Raw genomic sequence first — 17,014 nt, 5'->3', positions numbered from 1 at the left:
AAGTGAAGATGTAAAAATCGGTCGATTATAACGTACTTATTTACGTTGAAGTAATACGTCAGAAGCTTAAAAAAATTAATAATATGGAGTTCTTGCAATCCGAGTAACAACATAATGTTAACTTTTATAATGCACAAGGATTTATAGTAAAAAGATTATTGAGTTTATCAATAGATATATGACCTATATGTATACTTGTGTTACGTTAGATTTTAATGTTCTAAATTCGTTCCTTTTATCTCTACCTTCTTTTTCTTACCTCAGAAGATCTGGCTTTTTTACTATTCAGTGATCAGGATATCTATACGTTTATCGTATTCTTTATCGTGCTACTTATCTTTCAGGTGCCATTTTTGATATACGTTGTTTAGTCATTCCGATCGAAAAAGAAAAAGAACGGAAGCAGAACGCGATAAGAATAGGTCGAGTACATTGATAAGCAACTTCGATAAGAGACAACTGTGCCCGATAAAGAGTCTCTCTTCTCGATTCTCCGGAAAAATTTTCGTGAATTTCCAAGAACTCCCAGATGCACAGCAAAGATCTTTTATCGTGGGATTTGTTCTTTTTATTTTTTTTTATTTTTATCTCTATTTTTTGCTTTCTTTTTTTTTAAGTAAGTGCGTATCTAATTTCGAAATGCAATGCACGTCACGTTTTCATTTTGATTCATTTGTTCTTTTTCTTTTTCCTTTTCTTATCAGCGAATAAAATCGTGACGTCTATTGAAAAGATCATTATATATATACTATCACTATATATTTTTTCTTTTTGATATTTTTAATTATCTCTTATCGAAGAATATCCATTCCTGAATGATTATCAATCTTTTGAAATTTTACGACAACCAGAAGCGATTCAAAATGAACAATAAGATGACGGGAGGAATGAGATCGTAAGCGGTGAACGATGCAACGTAATGAACGAGCAACGCAATTTCTTGATGATTTATTTTGGCGAGGCCATTGCGCGCAGTTGGTCTATACTGTCTCTGCTCGAGCCACGAATAACTCGGAGAATCATAGCGACGCTTGCTCGACGACGTCGAGGTTATTCTGACTCATCTTGGATTCTCGTAGAGATCGTAAGAAAACTGTAGATCTCGACTCCTCAGCTCAGCACAACTCTACTCATTTGTTCTTTTTCTTTTTCTCAAGGAAATTCCAATGTTTTCGAAGGACGTTACGGACGTGGTCTTACCTGTCTTGTACTTGTACCATCTTCTCCAACAATCATAATAAAATACTTGCGAATGATTACCTTAGAAGAGTCTGCTTTTTTTTGTAAAATGAAATAGTAAACTAGAGGGATTGAAAGTGCGTTGAATAATCAGTCCAAGAAATCGAACGAATGTGTGAATAATTTTGTTTAGATCGAATAAAGATCTATTAATGTAAGTACTTGCTGTATATTAATGTATAATATATATATATATATTATACATATATATAATATATATAATATATATAATATATATAATATATATATAATATATAATATATAATATATAATATATAATATATAATATATATATATTATATATATATAATTTATAATATAATATATATATATATATACACATTAAAAATTGTATAAAATTAATAATTTTTATAGCGACGATAGAGAAATAACAACAAATTTTTATCGACTTCTTTTTTTATAAATGCATGTATTTTTTAGATATTATTATCTTCTATTCATTGAAATTGAACCGATCCAAAAAAAGAATTAAGTTTATCTAAATCTAGAAAAAGTTATAAAATTTTATTTAATGTTCAGATACTTTCGTTACTCGGTACAGATATTTTCAAGTGGATAAACGAAAGATCGCGATCGTTAGAAGCAGCTTCAGGATGCATATATGTTTATCGAGCTCGATGTAACTGGAAATCGCATCGTTACGCATGATAAGTGACAAAATATGTTTCCAGAGAAAATATTCTCACCTTATGTTTAAAATACGCGATTATTTGTACGTCAAGCGAGAGAAAAGTTATGACTTTAGTTTACGACAAGGAAAATATATCTTCGAGTAATCATCTTGTGTCAAAAGATTGCCGACACTGTAGTAATGAGAGATAAGTTTGTATATAGCTATATACATTTATATACACATATATTATGCATCGTATCTAACCGATTTAACATATACTAAACGTTATTGCGTTTTTTGTTCTTTATCGTATAAAGTTCAATTAGTTTTCCCAATTTTCTGAAAAGATCCTTAAAAAATCATCGATTTTTATTATCGATGGATCGCTCTTCGAGTAATTTCTTTCTTTTTTTTCTGTATATAGAATATTCTTCGAAATAGTTTGAATAAAAGATACAGAAATAAAGATAAGAATATATACGATCTGTTGCTTAACTTTTCTTTTATTTTGTTTTTACGATTTTCTTATCGTCATTCAATCCATTAATGTTTTTAATAGATTTACGTTATGTTTCTATTATATACATATATACTATATTTTAAGTTAACATTAATCGATAATTCAAAAGGAATTTCATTTATTTTAAAAATCTATCGACGACTTTGAGAAATGAATTTCGAAGAAACAAAGGCTTACGCACCGCCATAAACATTTGCTTCTACTTGCCTAACTCCTCGTTTACATTCGGTCATTTTCTTCGCACATCCTTTCCGCGGAAATTTTATCAGACTAATTGCATACCACGTAACTATGCAAAATTTTTTATTCCACAGCGATTAAATCATTCGTAATTATGATCGATCATTAAGCTATAAGAAATTATATTTTTAATAACAGTTGTCCAATCATCATTGGTGTTTTTTCGTCCGTATCCTTTTGCATGAATTTCATTTAGAAATTTCGTCTTCTATAGGTACGGATTTTTCTGGATACTTCGCTTGTTTTACGAAAAAAAAATAAATAAATCCACTCATCAGTCCGAAAAAAGTTCATTCGAAATAAGTACATATCTATGATAGAATCGATAAATTTTATGAAGTCAATGGAATCGATAACACGTGGCGAAATTAAATAGGCGATTAAATGATTATTAAGAATAGAAAAGATAAACGAAGTTCGAAGTTCGAATTTCGAATGATTTTCCGACTCTATAGACTACTGAATGCTGATGCAGAAATCGTGCAACGTCGTCGTCGTCGTCGTCGTTGTGTTGTCGTCGTCGAAGCATAACCTTCTTTGCCGGTAAGCCGACTGCGTTCCCTTCGATATACACACACACACCTAATATACATAGCCGGAACGTGCAGGACTCTATAGTTGCGTGTAAGAACAGAACGAGAGGCAAGGTAAGATATGGCAAGGTGAGGTGAGATGAGGTGAGGTGAGGTGAAGCGAGGCGAAGGTGTGAAGGCCGTGCGAGGAAAGCAAGCTACGATCCTTTTCCCTCCTTCTTATAACCTCTCCACAAGTTCCCTTGCTCCTTCTTCGTTTGTACAGGTCTGCTCCAATGGGCGGCATTCCAACGGCATCTCGTAGTTCTTTCTTCGTTCTTCGATATCCTGGACTTTCGATCGACTGACTCTTCCTAAACATAACTGATCTCCCTCTCTTTCTGTCTGTCTGTCTGTTTGTCTGTCTGTCTGTCTGTCTGTCTGTCTGTCTATCTGTCTGTCTCTCTCTCTCTCTCTCTCTCTCTCTCTCTCTCTCTCTCTCTCTCTCTCTCTCTCTCTCTCTCTCTCTTTCTCTCTCTTATTCATTGAACTTTCCATTGTAAAGTATCGACCTGTTTCTCTGATCTATGTATACCTATATATATACTTGTACACACAAGTTGGAACCAGGAATGCTAATGTCTTTACTTGCACCTGAACCAATGATTAACTGACGTGAGCTTTACTCTTGTATCTCTATTTTATATTCCACTTTATAATACTTGTATTACTCCCTTTTTCTTGATTTTCTTCTTATAAATATGACAAGGCTTCTACGTGGACCTTCTTTTCTTTTAATTGAAAGATTGCGAAAGAAAATTATTCGTTCATCATTCCCTTTAAGAATATTCATCTCAAAGTTGCTGTTATTATTTTTCTTTTCCACGTGAAAAGAATTATCAGTTGTTTGATGATTCATCCTTCCATCATTAATAAAAATCGAAAGAAGCATCGAGAGTGTGATACGATTAATACTTTTCCTCTCATGTTTTCTTTCTTCTCTTCCTTCTTCTTCTTCTTATTATTATTTTTCTCGATCCCGAAAAAAAGACGGTACCATAGTTAAATATCCATATTCTATTCATTAATTTAGCGAGAAGATAATCGTAGACGACAAAGAAGGGAGACATGGAGAAGCTATCTCGATAGCGTAGCTGACGAACCTTGTCTGGTCCCCATTCAGTCGATGACCTCACTTTTCTCATAGATATCGAGGCTGCCTTTTGCTTCTAGCACTGATATACGCTGATACACGCCGATGCTAACTTCTAAGTCAAAGAAGAAAGAGAATACGCGAGAAATCGCGTTAGCCTTCGTATCTTTTCATTTAAATAAGACAAAGAGACGCGTTTGAATTTTTTTCTCTATAAATTCCTTCTGTCACGAATTTCTCGAAAGAATTTATGACGAATTTATACGAATAAAAGTCTCTTTTGCTTTTCGATTCATCAGTATTTTTCAAACTCAACTTTGATGTAATATAATATATATAGTATCATCAAAATTCGTTTTTTTCGAATTCTTGTATAAAAACTTAATCATTTTAAATATAATGATGGATATCTACTCTACTCGGCAGAAAAAGTTTCCGTTCTGCTCTGATTATTCTACTTTCGCTCGATACCAATCAAAATGTCCACCGTAATGCACGTCAGAAAATAGTTATTTATTACGATTTAGGAAGAAGACGTGTATTATATATAATAATATATGTTGCCGAGTATTATATATCGTTAAGAAAAACTTTTGTTATGCTTGATTGAGATTGATGAATCTTGACATTTTTTCAATCGTTTCTTATCGATCTTCTCGTTGAATTCGACGATTATTTGGATCCAGAAACAAGTGAATAGAAGTGAACGACACGACAACGACGACGACAACAACAACGACAGCGATGACGGACTCGAGGAGGCCGCGGTGAGTCAGAGAGAAAGTAAGCAATCGAGGCATTTGTGATTCGACGCTTTGACGACCCAGAAGAACTAACTTGGGAAGGAAGGCGAGATTAGAAACGACACGAGAGTCTACGAGCTCGCAGTTTCTTCGTATTGTTTCAGTCTCGTGCTTAATTTCTTTTTATTTTCAATAATAACAATAATAATATATAATAATAATAATAACAATATATTATTATTATTATTATGTAATATCAATGCGTACGAACTATATTTGTCTCATATATATATAGGTATATATTTATAAATAGGTATATATATATATATATACCTACTTATAAATATATATATATATATACATATATATATATACCTACTTATAAATATATATATATATACATATATATATATACATATTACATATATATATACATATACATATATATATATACATATATATATATTATTATAAATATATATATATACCTATAAATGTCTATATATGGGACAAATATAATAATAACAATATGTCTATATATGGGACAAATATCATTCGAACGCATTTCGAACGCGTTCAGTCCTATGTATTTCCCCTTCTTCTCATTTACTTTTATTACCAGCGTTAAATACATGCTGTGAGATAATTGCTCCTCTATAGCAATAATTTTTCTATGAGTCACATTATAATTATCCATTGTCAAGAAATCATCACATTTTTGAGGAATTGTGTTCCTCTTTTCTCTCTCTCTCTCTCTCTCTCTTTCTCTCTCTCTCTCTCTCTTTCTCTCTCTCTCTCTCTCTCTTTCTCTCTCTCTCTCTCTCTCTCTTTCTCTCTCTCTCTCTCTCTCTCTCTTTCTCTCTCTCTCTCTCTCTCTCTCTCTCTCTCTTTCTTTCTCTCTCTCTCTCTCTCTCTCTCTCTTCTCTTTTAATCTTTTTCTTCGTCATGTGTTCACTTCACCCGTTTTCGTTCTTTTTATCATTTTTTCGATAAATATTAACTTAATTGTAATTAAGATATCGTTCTGTGTGAATCACGTAGAATAGAAGTTTCGATGAGAATTTCAAGAATTTCTAATGATTATTATATACACCTACATATATTATGTGCATATGTATTGTTAAGTTAACATAGACATTTTGTTTGACATCGATTTTTCCTTCTATACTTTAATCGTGTTTTTCCATATTTACAATGATGCATGTATGTCGATAAAGATAATCTGTTCGATCGTCAAAAACCAACGAGAGTCGATGATGATGGGAACATGTAATCGATCGATCAATCGATCTACTTTTGCAGCAACTTGTTTTTTTTTCTTTTTTTTTTTGATCGAATCGAGTTTGCAAATATTTGAACATTACGAAGAAGAGAGAGAAGAGTATGCGGTCAATATCGACGCATAATGCTAACAGATAATTGTGACTCAAGCAATGAAAAGTGCGTGCGTGACTCACGTAGCAATAATCGAACGAGTAACTTAACAATATTGATCAGATTTTTCAAAGAATTGTAATCCACTTTACGTCATGGTTCACGAATTGGAATCACATATCCGCGTCATCTGTTTTATCACGCGTTCCTTTAAATTTTTTTCTGACAAAAAATTACGAGATCAAACAATGCGATTGGTTGATCGTGTTCTTCGAGATTTGTGTTATTTAACAAGCTTAATACTATTGACGACACTCAATTTTGCAAAATTTTATTGATTATCATTATTCTTAATATTAAAAAAATTACGAATATATTTCTTAATAAGAGTATAATATTAACATATAACAATAAAATCTTCATTTATCTTTTATCTAAAAAATCTATTCGATACTTAAATTATTAAGGAAGAGAGAAGGAGAAAAAACATAATTTTGCAAAAAAATAAATAACATTAATTGATGCAAAAGGTAGGATGATAAATACAACCCTAACTTATTGTCGTGTAATGGCTATGTTTAATAGGCGTGAAAATGGTTCAATGATTAACAGTCTTTCTTTATGTTTGAGAAAGATTGACATAGGATGACGAAGATATTTATTTGAACGATTAAAATAACGATCGAATCTTTCCTCATTAATTTTATATTTTTTACGAAACAGATAAACGTTTTTAAAATTCAATCGAATTCGATCAAATTCAATCGAATCGATTGTCTGTTTGTTAATATGAAAGAATTCTTAATTCGAAAATAATATAGGTATGTATGTAGAGAATAGAATTGTCTAAATGAGAAGAAAAATTTTCGTTAGCCTGACTGAATGCTCATGAGATATACTATTTCATAAAAAAAGGGACCGCCGAAGCAAATTGAAAATCGGAAAATCGTAGAAGCGTGAAGAGCTCGTCATAGTCGCGGGGTTGATGTGCCAAAAAAGCTGCGTTGAGAGAGGGAGAGAAAGAGAGAGAAAAAGACTGACAGAGAGAGAGAGAGAGAGAGAGAGAGAGAGAGAGAGAGAGAGAGAGAGAAAAGGGACTTAATGAATTAGTCATCGCTTTTTGAGAGGCTGAGAGTAGTAAAAGGGAGAGGGGTAGGTGGTCGAGTTTAGGGGGTGGCGTTGTCGCATTTTGCCTTTGTGAGCTTTTCTCTGGCCCTAAGAGGCCAAAGGAGAACCGAAAAAGGGGATAGCAACGGATACCCCCACTTTTCTGTCCGAATAAGGGTGGTGAATGTGGTTTGCGTCGTAGAGCGCATCTGGATCAGCTGTCGATGACGACGATTATTATATATGAGTCACCCGCTAGTGCTCGGTTTAAAGTGTATCAATGACTAACGTGTCCGGCACAAGCTGCCGAGTCTACCCCCACATCCCTCTCTCTCTCTCTCTCTTTCTCTCTCTCTCTCGCGGTACAAAAGTACAGAGTTCCCTTTGATTCTCACATAGCACCTTCTCTCTGCTTCTCTCCGCTGGCCTCTCTTGCAGACATCAGCGTTACTACTCGGCCTTCAACCCTCATTTCGCCCCTCAAAAATGGTCCTAATTCAAGGGCTTATTCACCGATGGCAACGATGAATGCGTATGACGTGTATGCGCTTCATTTTCTATTCTTTTTTCGCTTGAACTCAATGTAATTCTTTCTCTCTCCTCCCTTTTTCTTTCTCTATCTCTCTTTTTCTCTCTCGCTTTCTTTTCGATAAATGTTCTATGCAACATACGTTCGCGAGAGTCTTTCTATTGGCTCTTCTCGTCATCCGGACTATGAGCTGTCATTACGAGTGCGGATCATCTGGTATAAAGCCCTTCTAGATTAGGCTGTTAAGGTGCATCCAAATCAATCAGACCGAACCGATCGCGAACGCTAAACGTTTACCAATGAGATTCGTTACTATGTCAACATAAGTATGTGATTGCATTAAGATATTATATTTTCTCTTGAACGGACCGATGAAAAAACAACACGTACAAGAATGTTCGAGGTTATAGAATGATCATAAAAAAGTTGCTGGACAAATTTAATGAACGGTGATACATATGTACATATATATGTATGTACATGTGCGTATGCGTCGGCGTGTTTGTTGAATGAAAAGTTTCAGTCTAGTGATAACCGTCGGTCAGTAAGCTCGTCGACGTAATGCAATTTGCATGAATTACATTATTCGTTCTTGGGATGTAACGTGGCTCCCTATCTATCTATGTACATGTACAGTATATATATATATATATATATATATATATATATATATATATACATTACGTATTATACATAAATGTATACGTTTGTATACGTACACATACACATAACATGTATATTTATGGACAGTACAAGTCACGCAGAAGTCGCGAGATGTACACGTAACGATGCTTTGTTCTCCGACGAGAGAACAGGGAAGAGAATCGTGAGAATTAAGAGGCTGCGATGCTTGAAAATAACACGTGTCTCATTGTTTGATGCGCTCATTATACGTGTATCTTCTTCTCTCTTAATTAATTCTTCGTAGGTCGTTACTTCCATTTTTTTAATTGCTACTGTCAATACCAACGTTGATCAATTGTTGAAATCGACAGATTCCTATTAGATATTTTCTCTTTCTCTCTCTCTCTCTTTTCCGCTCTTTTTCTCTCTTTATTTGCCCAAGACTATTTTCAATTTTTTTTCTGCAATATTATTTTGTTAAACTTTCAACTACGAACTACGATGAGAAATCTATTTTATGACTCACAATTTGTATATACATAATATAAATAGACATGTAGATGTTGTTTTCTCAATTGATACGATAAGCAATAGTTTGGTATGAGTATATCAACAAAATAGTATGATACGATTACAATATCGATAAAAACGAGCATTTTTATCAGAAGTAATATATAGTGAATGACAAAAATATTCGGAGACTTTATTTGAATGAATTGGTGTTTATTTCAATTGTTCATGAATAAAAAAAATTTTTTTTTCCTCATTTTCTGTTATGTGTCATTTATTGCAATTAACAAAAATATACAATTTAATGTATTTATGTTTAGCCATTACAATTTTATACACAATATAAATGAAATATTGTTCAATTTTCACGTTACGAAAATATTCGGACACTCATTATATTTTCTAGGTAATACGTCTAAGATACCAATACCTCGCGAAAAACCAATGTTTATAAACATGCAACTTGGAATTCCTTTGGTATTGTGCTATAATCTTTTATATTATGTATATTACATAATAAAATATCTTTAATATTAGACAACTCGTGATTTTCCATCCAGGCAAAATCCTATTGTCAAATTAATGCTTTGTTAAGTTTAAGTAAAAGTACTGTTGTGGACATTATAAGAAGATTTCAACAAGATCGTATTGAATCTATATTGCAAATTGGTCGGGGAAAGATCTTAAATATTAGAGAATCCAGACAAGTTATACGAAAGATATAAAAAATCCACATTTGACTGTTCCAAAATTAACAGTTGAAGTTTCTAAAGAAACTGGAAAAATAGCGCATCCCCAAACAATTCGTCGGACATTAAAAAAAATATAATGGTCAAGTAGCTAGGAAAAATTATTTATTAACGAAGCGAATAGACAAAAACGTGTGATATTTGCAAAAGAATTTAGTAGCAAAAAACATGGTGGAATGATATTATCTTTTGCAACGAAAGTAAATTTAATATTTTTGGGTCTAATGGACACTATGGCATGGAGCTATGGTGTAGCGTAAACATAATGTAGTTAAATCCAAAAAATTTACACGCAACGTTTAAGAACGGTGAAGATAATATCCTTGTCTACGGCTATATTTCAACCAGTGGTGTTGTCAATTTGATTTTTGTTGAAGATATCATAGACAAAAATAAATACTTAAAGTAATTAAAAGAAAATTTAATACAAAGTGTTACTCACATGGGAACTGAAAAAAATTTTTATTTTATCAGGATAATGATCCAAAAGACAGTTCGGATTGTATAAGAATTTTTATTATATAATTGTCCCAAAGTGTTGCATCCTCCACCTCAATCACCAGACTTAAATTCCATAGAAAATCTGTGGAATGAATTAGATCGACGAGTACTTTTAACTCTCGTACACACAAAAGATGAATGGCAGCAAATAAGTTCCGAATATTTAAGAAAAATTATTTCCAGTATGCCTAAACGATTAAAACATGTCTAAAATCAAAAGGATCAAAGCCACCAAATATTGAAATTTTGCCAAGTAATTTTTAAAATATCTTATTTGATATTGATGGTATTGGTGTCTGAATATTTTTGTAACATAAAAATCGAACAATATTTCATTTACAATGTGTATAAAATTGTAATGGCTAAACATAGATACATTAAATTGTATATTTTTGTTAATCATAATAAGTGATACATAATAGGAAAAAAAGTTCTTTTTTATTCATGAACAATCGAAATATATACCAATTTTTTCAAATATATCATTGTATCCGGATATTATTGTCACTCATTGTAGCTTTACTTATTTTTCTTTTGATATATATATTTCATATTTTGCATTTGAATATATTTAAAAATATTATTAAAAGTTAATAAACTTGTTTTATACTTTTAAGATTTCAAATAGGTTTTATTTTATTATATGACTATTTTTATACATACTCTCAAAGTAAAACAGCTTCGTTTGTTAACTGCGAATAGATCCTCAAAATTATTTAGAAAAAAAGAAGAAAAAAATAACGTATGCAATTTCATTTAAGAAGCAAATTTCTTTCGACTAATTCATAAGGATGTGTGAGTATTGTATTGTATAAAATATATTAAAGAAAAATTTATTTGTACCTGAAACTAGTTTTGATTAATTTATTTTCTCAATGTTGGACCATATAAAAGAAAAAAAAGGAAAGAAACATCTCATTTATAAAAAAATATCTCTCAATTTAAGAAACGATGATAATAATTATCAAATAGTATTAATAAAATTCGTTGGCATTATGTAATAAATAAATATGAAAAAATGAATACGATAAATCTGTGATATGAAAATGTACGTTTGTTTGATTTTTTTGTTGCGATGATCACATTTTAAAAAGAACAGTGACATGAAATAGGATCGAAATCAAAAGCATCCGTGGGTGTTCGTAAACGATTCTGATATTGAAGTGGTAGTTCGCGTCATTGAGTACTTTGGCATCGACTAGGACGGTCGCTTCGTTGGCCCCGCCACATTACTACTCTTTTATCCGACGTGTATACTAAAACGGATGAGTCACCGTGTATGTTAACCCCACAGTGTGTTTACACTGGCTAACATACGAACGGCCGTATGTCAAAATCACGGTTGCATAACGCATTTCGTCCTCTTTCTCTCTCTTTCTCTCTCTCTCTCTCTTTCTTTTTCTCTCTCTCTTTCTCTCTCTCTCTCTCTCTTTCTCTCTCTTTCTGTATTTATCCTTCGGTATCCATCTATCTTTATCTTACTCACTCTCTTTTTCTTCCTTTTTCTATCGGAAATTTAGTCGTGACTCAGAGAATTAGAAACGCAAATTACGATAGTTGGCTGTCGCTTTGACCTTAACGTTAGTTAGTAAGGATGGATGCACATTTTAAAGCATTCAGGACACAAATGAATCTTTCTAAAAATAATGACGGTTTAAAATAATACGCCTGTAACAAAAATAGGAGTCTCTGATGTTATGTTATTATTATTTCAATGTTTATTTGTATGAAGGTTTTTCTGATGCGAAAACATCTTACAACTTTGCGTCAAAATGAATCTATAACAAGGAAATTTTGCGAAGGCTCCTTATTTTTTCTATGTGATTTATTTATAACCAAATTGCTATGTAAATTTTTATTTTTATCTTTCTTATTTTACCTTATCTTTCTTTATTTTTATATTTCTATTTAATATTTTATTATTTTTTGTTTCTTTTTTTTTCTTTTAACGCAACATCAAAGAAAAAAAAATAAAGGGACGAGAGTCAGAATATTTTGTAAATAAATCTTCTATATAATTTTGAAATCACATATTCATATATCTGTATTTTTTTAAGTTTGTACACTTTAATTTAATTAACCAATATAGATATATTTAACAGCATTAACTTTGTTAGTTTATATTCAAAGATATTAATATATGATAAGTACAAGTTGTATTAAGTATAAATATAATTATATAATTTTTATATAGATATTATATTATATTATATTATATTATAAAAGAAAAAAATTGGAGTTAGAAAGGGTTAAAACATAGAAATATAGAAAATCCTATAATAGAACGTGAAGATTCGAATAATCCATAGTACGAAAGACAAAAAAGAAAGTAGATGACTGGCACGTAGGATGTGAGGTTCGCGCGAGCTATCGTTTATTACTATTTTCCTTGTGTTTGACTCGATTATTTGCGCGTAAATTCCTTTTGACGTTTGAACGATAATTCGAACGATATCTTGAACGATGTCATCGAAGAAAGAAGTAGAAACGTGTAAAAGAAACGTGTTATGCGAAGATCTCTTGCATAACACCATCAATACGATTCGCGACTCGAATCGTTTGTTTTCTTCTTCTTTTATCTGTTTTTGTTGTTACTACTACGTACTGCTGTTACTGTTGCTACTGCTGTTGCTAGAAATACTATTACTTGTTACTCGGAGATATCTCGCATTTTCGAGGTGGCAGCAAGTCTGGCGCTTAGCTCATCGGTGAATTTAGCATTTCTCTCTCTCTCTCTCTCTCTCTCTCTTTCTTTTTATCTCTTATTTCATCTATCTTTCTCGTGATTCTTGCGAAAACCAAACTCTAACACCGAAAGTCACGATTTCTTATTTTGTTTAAAGAGAGAGAGAAAGAGAGAGAGAAAGAGAAAGAGAAAGAGAAAGAGAAAGAGAAAGAAAAAGAGAAAGAGAAAGAGAGAGAGGAAGAAAGAGAGAAAGAGCGAGAGGGAGAGAGAGAGAGAGGGAGAGAGGGAGAGAGTACCTGCGAAAAAAATAATCATTGATGATACTACTATGAAAGAATTTTATTTTCATTTCGTTTACGGAATAAAAATATGTATATTAATTTTGCTATGGTCCAAATAGTAATTGTTATAATAATGATGTAACTCTTCTTCAAAATAAACTAGTTTCGAACACAATTTTTTCCCCTACTTTTCATGATGACAATTATGTATATGTATTTTCTCTTTCGATCGATTTTTCATTGGAAAATTTGCGTTTGTGATTTATATTATGAGCGTTTATTCATATTGTGATTAGAAATTAATGATACGGAACAAAGAGCTTTTTTGGATAGTAGTTGCAAAAAAAGACTATTTCGAATATATATTTTCATTTTTTTTCTCTCTCTCTCTCTCTCTCCCTCTCTCCCCCCATTCTCTCTCTCTCTCTGTCGAAACAAGAAGAGAGACGTTGCGTACTTCTTTCTCGCTCTCTCTTTTTTTCTTTCGTTGTTTTTTCGCACGGAAGTTTACGGTATAAGTCGAGCCGAAGATCGTTTATTATTCTTGCTGTCGCGGCTTTTCGCATCGAAGATCGGCTTAGCTCATCGGTGAATTTAGCATGACTTCTGCTCCCGTCATCGGTCGAAAAAGTGTGTATCCTTCGTGATGCGTGCGCGCGTACACGAGTTCGAACAGTCGATAACCTCTTAAGAATCATCCATTCGTTGTTTGCTTTCTTTTTTACCCGCAAGATTTAACCTTTGGGGATGATGTACGATCTTTTCTTTTCTCTCTCGTCTCATGTGCGAGATACGTGCTAAATAAATATTATGTATATGTATATGACAACTGTATTCTCTAACAAAATATATTGGTGTGTGTGTATATATATATACATACACTTCATGGTCATAAAATAGAATGTTCAAAGAACATTTTCTTTTCATTTAGTTGTTTAATGTTGCAAGACGTATTTTACATTACAATCAGATATATAATAAATATTAATATAAATAACGCGTAAGAATGTTATGAGGAAAATATAGAAATATCTCCGTTTAAAATGGCCTAAAACATTGAATTTTAAACAAATCATCATCAACATCTATTTTTTATAACTTTGTGTCAGATTAAAAGATATATGAGTATTCATTGTAATATGTTTTACATTAGACTTTATTTTTATTAGGGATATACTTTTTTAAAAAAATGTCAGAGAAAACGTAATCATACAAATATTTAAAATAAAATCTGCAGGTCAATCATTGACGACCTTCATGATATTAAACGCGTTAAAACATAATAAAGAATACGGAACAGGAAGTTGGAGATTTATTGGTGAGTTCGCCGAAAACGCGGTCGAAGTATAACGATGATGATGGAGAAACCAAAAAGAGAAAGAGAAAGACATTGGAAACGGTCATCGGCTTCTTCGTTGGCTCCGTTCTCTTGATGTTCGTGAGCATGCGCGTCACAAAATTCGTTCTTTGGCAAACGAAAGGAAAATCGGAAATGAGATCGCGCGCATCGCGTAGCTTGGATATGTATGTATATGTATATCTGTATGTATTCTCTTCACTTGTGGTAGTAACAAGAGCGTGTAGTGCGCAAATTCTGGCCGACTATTCGCGACGTCATCTTCGACGTGAGTCATTCCCTATGAATAGATCCCCACCTTTTGCCTCGACTGTTGCGCGCATATACGTCGCCACGATGACTTTAAGCACCTCTCGCCTTTTTTTGTTTCATCTCCCTTCTCTCTATCTTCATTTCTCTCTCTCTCTCTCTCTCTCTCTCTCTCTCTCTCTCTCTCTCTCTCTCTCTCTATCTTCATTTCTCTCTCTCTCTCTTTATTCTTCGCTGAACTTCGCATATCAGTCAATCATATGACAAGAATTTTCGATCGTCGTGAAATTAATATTCATTTTAGATATATTATATTTTTGTTGCTTTATTATTAATATTTGAAAATAAATTTAAACAATAAGTGAGATAAATAATAATTGGATAATACATAGATTTTGATTAATGATTCACGGTGTATATCTACGAAATAAATGATTCAATGATTTCCAGTATATCTACAGAGTTGGACATATTAATGATTCACGAAGCTATTTATAATGAGATTCGTCAATGATCGAAATTTAAGGATTGATTAAATATTTTGCAGATATGTAAATCATTAGCGAATTATTATTCCTTAGACATTTTATAAAGTGTCGAATCATTTTACTCCCAGATTATTCTGTGAAAAAGATAAAAATGAATTTATTTACGTATAGATTAGCTCTGATAAACGTAAGAATGTACAATTCGTTTCAGTTTCCTTGGCGATATGAACGGATTTTAGTAAAACGACGTCAGCGACAAACGTTGCCATTCTAATATTCTCTTTTCCATGGAAGTATATGTACGTAATAATTCCCACACACAGCTCTGCTATTCTATTTCCTCAAATATCAGGAGTCACAAGTTTTCATCGCTCCTCTCTGTCATAGACTTTTTTATCATAGAAGTGTAAACAGATGCCGTTGGCAATTAACGTTGGATCCATGCTACGAAGTTTATTACTTTCGTTGTTATTATCTCACACACTGTCTTACTTCGAATGGAAACATTTGGCGCCTCTTATCTAATATTAATGTCAAATACTATTGATCGGCTATTATATGCAAAAAATAATGCTTTTTATCGGTTATGTTCATAATTAAAATCATAATTGAAATACTAAAAATTAAAAAATGTAGGTAATATTAAAATTAAGCAAAAACTAACTAAACAATGAACAATATGTACTATGATAACGAGTTACACAATTTTATATTTTAATAATTATATAAGTTGTATATATGTGCAAATACGAATATAGTTGTAAACAATCATGTGTTAAGCATAATAATTGTCGTTGTACAATTTTCAATATTTATATATTTCACATTTACGCGTTTAATGAATTTGGATTGATATGATTGTTACTAGTTATGATTAAAATCTATTTTTTTCTCTCTATCTCTATATATTATCGAAAGATTATAAAAGAACAATAAGAACAACAATAATAATAATAAAAAACATACAATATTTCTTAGAAACAATAAACAATTATCAACCTTTTTTAAATCATCAATATCACGTTAATGCGTTGTAAAAATAGATAATTAGACGGTATAATTAGCAAAGAACGTTTAATAAGGAGCAAGATCGATAATAGGAAGGAACCGGTCGTCGATAAGTTTCTCGACTAACGAGATATCCCGTGTCGTGTCGCGCTCTAATTACTTAACATCGAATTAACTGTGTCATCCTAACTGTGTTACAACGAAAGGAAAATAGGATATTCAGGAGAAAATAAATAACGGTTTCGAAATCAATTATTTTCAAGAAAATATTATCACGAAGAAAGAACAAGGGAGGGAATAATAGAAAAGAAAAGAGAGAGAGAAAGAAAAGGATGCGTTTAGTTTAGTACGATACATTCTCGAAATATACTGTGTATGCTAATCGACTATTGGTAGTTAAGAGGATTATGACCTAGTGGTGATACGCAGCTCGTAGGTGACTATCGCGCGCTGTCGTCTTCCCCCCATTCTACTTCTACTTCTCTTGCTCTTCTTCCTACTCCCACGTTT

General features: G+C 32.2%; 1 protein-coding gene across 4 annotated transcripts in view; it reads right to left on the bottom strand.

The window, feature by feature from the left end:
* The window catches only part of LOC118450120 (uncharacterized), a 45,286-nt gene that overhangs the window by 15,815 nt on the left and 12,457 nt on the right, over positions 1-17,014 (bottom strand). The gene's annotated exons all lie outside the window — the stretch shown is intronic.

This window comes from Vespa mandarinia, chromosome 8 (genome assembly GCF_050613455.1).
Source record: "Vespa mandarinia isolate Hongniang chromosome 8, ASM5061345v1, whole genome shotgun sequence".
In the NCBI taxonomy this organism is placed as follows: Eukaryota; Metazoa; Arthropoda; class Insecta; order Hymenoptera; family Vespidae; genus Vespa; species Vespa mandarinia.
The sequence above is the reverse complement of the archived record's forward strand: the minus strand, read 5'-3'. Positions and strand labels throughout refer to the sequence as shown.